Genomic DNA, 8,189 nt, shown 5'->3' on the forward strand with positions numbered 1-8,189 from the left:
CATATCATATAAGCAACATACATATACTCATTCACAAGGCAATCAATCAATTAACATCACAATCGTAGGATCCCCTGATCCTAGGAACACACAATCACACATTGGCCTCAGGCAGGGATTTGCCTGGAATGCCGCCATACCTGTGGCGCGCTCACCAAATTCTTCAAAACTCCTCGAGCTTCGAACTCAAGGTCGACGGGACGTGCCCGGTGTACCTGTAAACATAAACCAAAGGTAAGATTCCTACTAGATACCTAAACAATTCAAACAAATACAAACAGAATCATTAAGGCACGTGTCATCGCCTCAAGAGGGGGTCGACGGGTAGTATCAACCAACAAGCTCTCCATTAGGCCTCCTCCTTACATCTTGACGTTGGCACAAAATATCAAAACCCACAACCATCAATCAATCCATCACTAACACCTTCCTCAATAACGTTCTTTAATTAAGACATCAACCCCAAAGTCACATCCAAATACGTATATTTTCCCCAATTAACTTCATGACACACCCGTTCACAAAAACATGCGCTACGTGCACCCTAAGACTGTTCTAAATCTTCCCCACAACCTCACAATCTCTACCATGCTTCCCTAATGCTTCGAAAATTAATCCATCATGCTTAAATGATCATCAAATGTATGAATCTTCGCTTTCCAAAATAGTCCTAAGCTTTCCCCCAAAAACAAAATCACTAACATGCGTTCCAAATAATCAATACTAAGCTCTTAGCATGCTCAAACAATAATTATACATGCTTTAGTAGATAATATCCATTAATTTGAGCTTGATTAGGTATCGCTCACCCCAAAACAGGCGTCCAAACTGCTGTAACGCCTTCGACAGCCACCTCAAGCGTTCAGTCGATCTTCAAACAGCAAAAAAAAATCAACTGTCGTCAACACCTCCCAAGTCTCCTATTCACTGTTATGAGGGGAAAGACAAGTCCCCTAGCTGCAAACCGACCCAAAAGCCATACGTGAGTCAACAATCGACCAAAAGAAGTTCAAAAACAGAATGTGCCAGTAGGAGAGACCCACGGTAGTAGTGGGAAGAGCTAAAACAAAAGAGGGAAAAGGGCGCTGACAGGGAGGGGAGACAACGAAAGAGGGAGGGTTCGGGTAAAAAGTAAAACGGCAGAGGGAAGGGAAATCGAGCGGGGCAATGGGAGAAATGGTGAAGGGGAGACAGACGGGGTGAGGAGGGAGCTTTAGCAGAGAGGGAGAGGAAGAGAACATGCGGCAGGGTTGGGGGGGGGGGTGGGAGAGGCAGCGTGGGAAGGAAGAGAAGAAGCAGACAGAGAGGGTGGGAGAGGCAGCTTACCCACGCAGCCGCCATCGCCACCGCCGTCGTTGCTGTCGCCGCTGCCGGTCCAGCCACCGCCACCACCCACCGCCACTTCTTCTTTGCGCTGGCACGGATAACCCTAGGAGCACAACGAAGGAGAACAAGAAAAGTCAAGGGAGGAGGGCCCTCGCGTCGGGCTTCTTCACACCAACAGGTTCGAGTCCGGGTCAGGACCCGATCCGGCTCACCTGCGCAAGACGAGCGTTACATCCTTCCCTCTTAAAAAAAAAAATTCGTCCTCAAAATTTAGATCATACCTCAATGCAAGAACAAGTGTGGATATCTCTTCCGCATGTCCTTCTCATGTTCCTATGTACTTTCCTTCAATCCATGGTACTGCCATTCCACTTTCACTAAAGGAATTCTCTTAGTGCAAAGCACTTGCTCTCGCTGATCCACAATTCTAATAGGCTTTTCTTTCATTGTCAAATCATCTTGCACTAGAATACCTTGAAAATCAATCACATGTGTCGGATCTGGTACATATTTTCGAAGCATGGAAACATGGAAGACGTCATGAACATGACTCAAATCTGGTGGTAGCGCCAATTTGTAAGCCACCTCTCCAATCTTCTCTAATATCTCAAAAGGTCCTACGAACCTCGGGCTCAACTTTCCCTTCTTACCAAATCGAAAAATGCCTTTAGTAGGTGAAATCTTTAAGAACACATGATTGCCTACCTCAAAAACCAACTCTCTACGACGAATGTCGGCATAACTTTTCTGTCTACTCTGAACAGTCAACAACATTTTCCTTATCAATTGCACTTGGTCGGTGTAGTGTTGCAATACTAAAGGGTTTTCGATCTTACCATCACCCAATTCGGTCCAACAAGCTAGCGATCTGCACGGCCTTCCATACAAAGCTTCAAACGGTGCCATCCCAATACTAGAGTGGTAACTGTTATTATAAGCAAATTATGTCAATTTCACATGTTTGTCCCATTCTCCTTTCCACTTTAAGACACATGCATGCAACATGTCCTCTAAGGTCTGAATAGTCCTCTCTGATTGCCATCAGTTTGGGGGTGGAATGCTGTGCTCATCTTAAGCTTGGTACTCAAAGCCCTCTGTAATTGCCCCCAAAACCTAGAGGTAAAACGCGGATCTCGATCCGAGATGATAGACTTTGGCACTCCATGCAATCTCACTATCTCGCCAATATACAACTCTGCGAGACTTTCCAAGGACTGACTGATTCTGATTGGCAGAAAATGGGCAGACTTCGTAAGTCGATCAACAATCACCCATATGGCATCATGTTGTCTTCTGATGTGAGGCAACCCAACCACAAAATCCATTGTAATGTCTTCCCACTTCCACACTGGGATATCTATTCTTTGCAACAAGCCTCCTGGCCATTGATGTTCTGCTTTGACTTGTTGGCAAACTAAGTACTTTGCCACATATTCTGCAATTTCATGCTTCATTTCAGGCCACCAAAAATTTCTTCTCATATCTTGAAACATCTTTGTACTGCCAGGGTGAATAGAAAACTTAGATTTGTGAGCTTCATCAAGCAACTGACGCTTCACCCCTTCATCTCTAGGAACCCATAATCTCTGCTGAAACCGCAATCAACCATCTTCATCTTGATGCCAAAGAGAATCCGTCTTTTTGCTTTCTTCCATGTTCTTAGCAAACTCTGGATCTTCTTTTTGCTTCATAACAAATTCTTCCATCAAAGGATGCAGAATCAAGGCCGTCATCATTGCCTTGTTCTCATCACAAATGTAAGGCTGCCAAGCTATCACATCTTGCAATAATGTCCAGGAACGAGTCAACATACTACACATTGTCGTCTTGGCATGTTTGCTCAACGCATCTGCCACCACATTTGCCTTGCCTGGATGATACGATATGGTGAAATCATAATCCTTTAAGTATTCTATCCAACTTCTTTGCCTCAAGTTGAGATCCTTTTGAGAGAATATATACTTCAAGGACTTGTGATCTGTAAACACCTCGAATGTTGCACCATAGAGATAGTGTCTCCACATCCTCAATGCGAACACAACTGCTCCCAATTCCAAATCATGAGTGAGATAATGTTGCTCATGGGCCTTCAACTGCCTAGATGCATAAGCCACTACACGGCCATGCTGCATCAACACACCACCATATCCGATCCCCGAAGCATCTGTATACACCACAAAACCAGAATGACCCGATGGAAGCGTCAAAATAGGGGTAGTAGTAAGTTTGTCCTTCAGAGTTTGAAAACTCTTCTGACACTCTTCATTCCAAACAAACTTCACTCCTTTTCTCAATAGCTTAGTCATTGGTGTAGTTATTTTCGAAAAGTCTTGTATGAATCTACGATAATATCCTGCCAAACCCAAAAAGCTTCTAACCTCAGTCACACTACAAGGTGTCCTCCAATCCTGTATAGCTGACACCTTAGCCGGATCGACGGATACTCCATCCTTCGAGATCACATGACCCAGAAAGTTTACCTTCTCTAGCCAAAATTCACATTTTGAGTATTTGGCATAAAGCTTATACTTGCGCAAAAAAGCAACACTCTTCTCAAGTGGTCTCTATGCTCTGCCTCACTCTCTGAGTACACCAGAATATCATCAACAAAAACAATAACAAATCGATCCAAGAACTCTTGGAAAATCCGATTCATGAGGTCCATGAACGCTGCGGGAGCATTGGTCAAACCCAAAGGCATGACCCTGAATTCGTAATGCCCATATCTAGTTCGAAAAGTAGCCTTAGAAACATCTTCCTCCTGTATCAAGAGTTGATGGTACCCTGTCCTCAGATCGATCTTGGAGAAAACTTTTGCATCCTTAAGCTGATCAAACAAGTCTTCGATTCTTGGAAGCGGATACTTATTCTTGATGGTGACTTGATTCAACAAACGATAATCTATGCACAAGCGCATTGTCCCATCTTTCTTCTTCACAAACAATACGAGTGCACCACAAGGTGACACACTAGGTCGGATGAAGCCCTTGTCTAAGAGCTCCTGCAGTTGCTTCTTCAACTCTTCTAACTCTGCTGGTGCCATACGGTAGGGTGCCTTAGAAATAAGAGTTGTCCCTTGTAACAATTCTATCTTGAACTCCACTTCTCGAGTTGGGGGCAAACTTGCCAATTCCTTGGGAAACATATCAGGATACTCACTCACCACGGCAACATCTTGCAACCTCACCGGTTCAGCCTCATTGATCAACACATTGACCAAGAAGGCAACACTTCCATTTTCTATTCATCGCTTAGCCTTCAATGCAGACACCATTACCTTATCAGTTCGACTGGCCTTACGAGCATGAAATTCCACAGGCTGCATCTCATTAGTCAACATCTGTATCTGCTTCTTCCTGCAATCTATATTGGCATAATGCGCATATAACCAATCGATACCCAATATCACATCAAACTTGCTGAGACCTATGATCACCAACTGTGCAGGTAAGTGATGGATTTCCACGTCCACATAAGGTAGATACTCACGACACAACTCTTGAACATGCACAGGGCTAACAACTTTTAAAACATACGGCATTCTTCTAGCCGACACTTCTAGTGAAGTAGCAAATCGACTAGATATAAAAGAATGAGTCGCTCTTGCATCAAATAACACTGTAGCAATATGAGAACTGACAAGTAAAGTACCTTCAACAAGGTCGTGTGCGTGAAGCTCCTCCACGGTAGTAGCATAGATATGTCCAGTCGTCTGTCGTGCGCTAGAAGGATCAGCCTCAGGCTTCTTCAACTATCTTTCTTTCTTTAAGGGACAATCCTTGATGAAGTGCCCCATCCTAAAAAAATAGGCAGCTGCATCGCCATAAACTGCTGGTATGTCACTGCCGTTGCCTTCTCTCGAACTGGAGCACTGGTGTCCCCTGAAGGAGATGCATTACTCCTCTGATTACCGACCATCGACTGCACTAACAAGGTCAGCGTCTGCAACGTGGTCAGCAACATAGTCTGCTGATCCACAGGCGGAGTCTGCCTCGGTGGGGTTCGGGCACCCCCACCTAGTTGGGCATACTGGGGCTCTGACGCACTGTCATCCCGAGGAGTATTCGCATCAGAATGGGCTGGACTGGGCTCTCTGTGTGCCTTTGAAGACAGCCCAACTCGCTTCTTACCCTACGTTGATATTCCATCTATACAAACAAGAAACTTCATTCTCAAATCACGTCTAAGACCAACTCACAGGTCAAATCTCAACGTGCATTAGCACGAAGTTCAAAACATAGATCACATTACGTATTTGTACGTGAAAAATCAAAACTACAATAACAATCTAATCAAATAAATGCGTACCTGGGCAACACGGCTTCACAGATAGACTTTAACTCACATCCATAGTGGGGTTTGCCATGGCTCTGATACCAAAACTGTCACACCCCGACCTTTTGACACTCAACCTTTTCTTTTTGTTCTAAACATCAAACATCAAGGTGTGACTACACAACAGTTCAAAAGAAATGAGCCAAATAATTCAAAACAATAGGGCAAACTTTCATTTATGTCATTTCACACAAAATTACATTCCTATACATGACAAAAATGCCTCAAAATCCTAACATTGATGCCTAACAAAATAAGACATCAATAAAAACGAAGCAAGACGCGCCAGCACTATACAAACAAAACCCAAAACCTCCCTAGTAGGACGTGAGTGAAGCCATCTGCTCCACCTGTTGCCCCTGCTCTGCCAAAACCTGAAAAAGAAAGCAAATGAAGGCTCAGCCTTCTCAGTACGGCAACAAGCCAGGAAAATGCCAAACCTTCTCAAGTAAGGCTCAAATAAGAGAACAAATATCAACCCATCTATCATCATGTCGTGTCAGAGTACGACACGTAAAGGCCACTTGATGGCCACACTAACACAATGTCAATCACATGCGAAGAATGCTTAAACATAACACTTGCATTCAGATAATTCACATACACATCAGTTACATGCATTCCATCATATACATCACATTTTCATTAACTTCAGTGTATTAACAGTTCCTATGGGTGCAAACACAGGCACATGCACACCGTGGCTGGCCTACAGCAGGGAGACAACCCCCGTGGTCGCCTAAAATAGTATGGATCCATCCATCCGCTGCAACGGTAGAGCACTCATCCATGGATGTGTGAGTTCCAAGGAGAGACACTCAGTCTTCCCTAGGACACCCAGGTTGAGAAGGCGGGAGCCTACACTCTAAGCACATCACACAACAGAACCCTGGGGCCTTGCACCGCCTGCGCTCCGAACAGGCGAGACCAGTGGCAAAAGCAGGACAACTCCCAAACACATAGCCACATCCCACTGGCCTCTCATCTCTTATTCATTCATTCTTATCATTATAGTTACACATTCACAAGATGACTGACTAGCACATGAGGTTAGTACACTTCACGAGTGCACCCATACCTCCAATTACCTCCACATGAGGTCTATACATACAGTAACAGTCATTGCTGGCCATCATACCATATGAGTACAACTACCCTCCAAATCATCCATTTGCATCATTGCCCATGGTAATGTATATGCAACAACATACACATTCATAACGATCATCTTATCAATCACATCTTTTGAAGACTTAGCCAAACCACAGAGAGTAGTCTCGATCTGCGGTTGGCTCGTAGCTGTCCTATGCAGTTATCATTCTATGATGCTTTCTAATGCACAATTGGGGTCGAGGAGACACTCGACTCGATACCCCGCCTCATCTGTCCTAAACGGTTATCAATTCTAGCATGCACATGCAAATGCGTAACATTTTCAAAACAAACGATTATTAGCCTTTCTAAACCATTCATATCATATAAGCAACATACATATACTCATTCACAAGGCAATCAATCAATTAACATCACAATCGTAGGATCCCCTGATCCAAGGAACACACAATCACACATTGGCCTCAGGCAGGGATTTGCCTGGAATGCCGCCATACCTGTGGTGCGCTCACCAAATTCTTCAAAACTCCCCGAGCTTCGAACTCAAGGTCGACGGGACGTGCCCGGTGTACCTGTAAACATAAACCAAAGGTAAGATTTCTACTAGATACCTAAACAATTCAAACAAATACAAACAGAATCATTGAGACACGTGTCATCGCCTCAAGAGGGGGTCGACGGGTAGTGTCAACCAACAAGCTCTCCATTATCCCTCCTCCTTACATCTTGACGTTGGCACAAAATATCAAAACCCACAACCATCAATCAATCCATCACTAACACCTTCCTCAATAACGTTCTTTAATTAAGACATCAACCCCAAAGTCACATCCAAATACGTATATTTTCCCCAATTAACTTCATGACACACCCGTTCACAAAAGCATGCGCTACGTGCACCCTAAGACTGTTCTAAATCTTCCCCACAACCTCACAATCTCTACCATGCTTCCCTAATGCTTCGAAAATTAATTCATCATGCTTAAATGATCATCAAATGTATGAATCTTCGCTTTCCAAAATAGTCCTAAGCTTTTCCCCAAAAACAAAATCACTAACATGCGTTCCAAATAATCAATACTAAGCTCTTAGCATGCTCAAACAATAATTATACATGCTTTAGTAGATAATATCCATTAATTTGAGCTTGATTAGGTATCGCTCACCCCAAACCAGACGTCCAAACTGCTGTAACGCCTTCGACAGCCACCTCAAGCGTTCAGTCGATCTTGAAACAGAAAAAAAAAATCAATTGTCGTCAACACCTCCCAAGTCTCCTATTCACTGTTATGAGGGGAAAGACAAGTCCCCTAGCTGCAAACCGACCCAAAAGCCATACGTGAGTCAACAATCGACCAAAAGAAGTTCAAAAACAGAATCTGCCAGTAGGAGAGACCCACGGTAGTAGTGGGAAA

Source organism: Nymphaea colorata, chromosome 10 (assembly GCF_008831285.2).
Source record: "Nymphaea colorata isolate Beijing-Zhang1983 chromosome 10, ASM883128v2, whole genome shotgun sequence".
NCBI classification, from domain to species: Eukaryota; Viridiplantae; Streptophyta; class Magnoliopsida; order Nymphaeales; family Nymphaeaceae; genus Nymphaea; species Nymphaea colorata.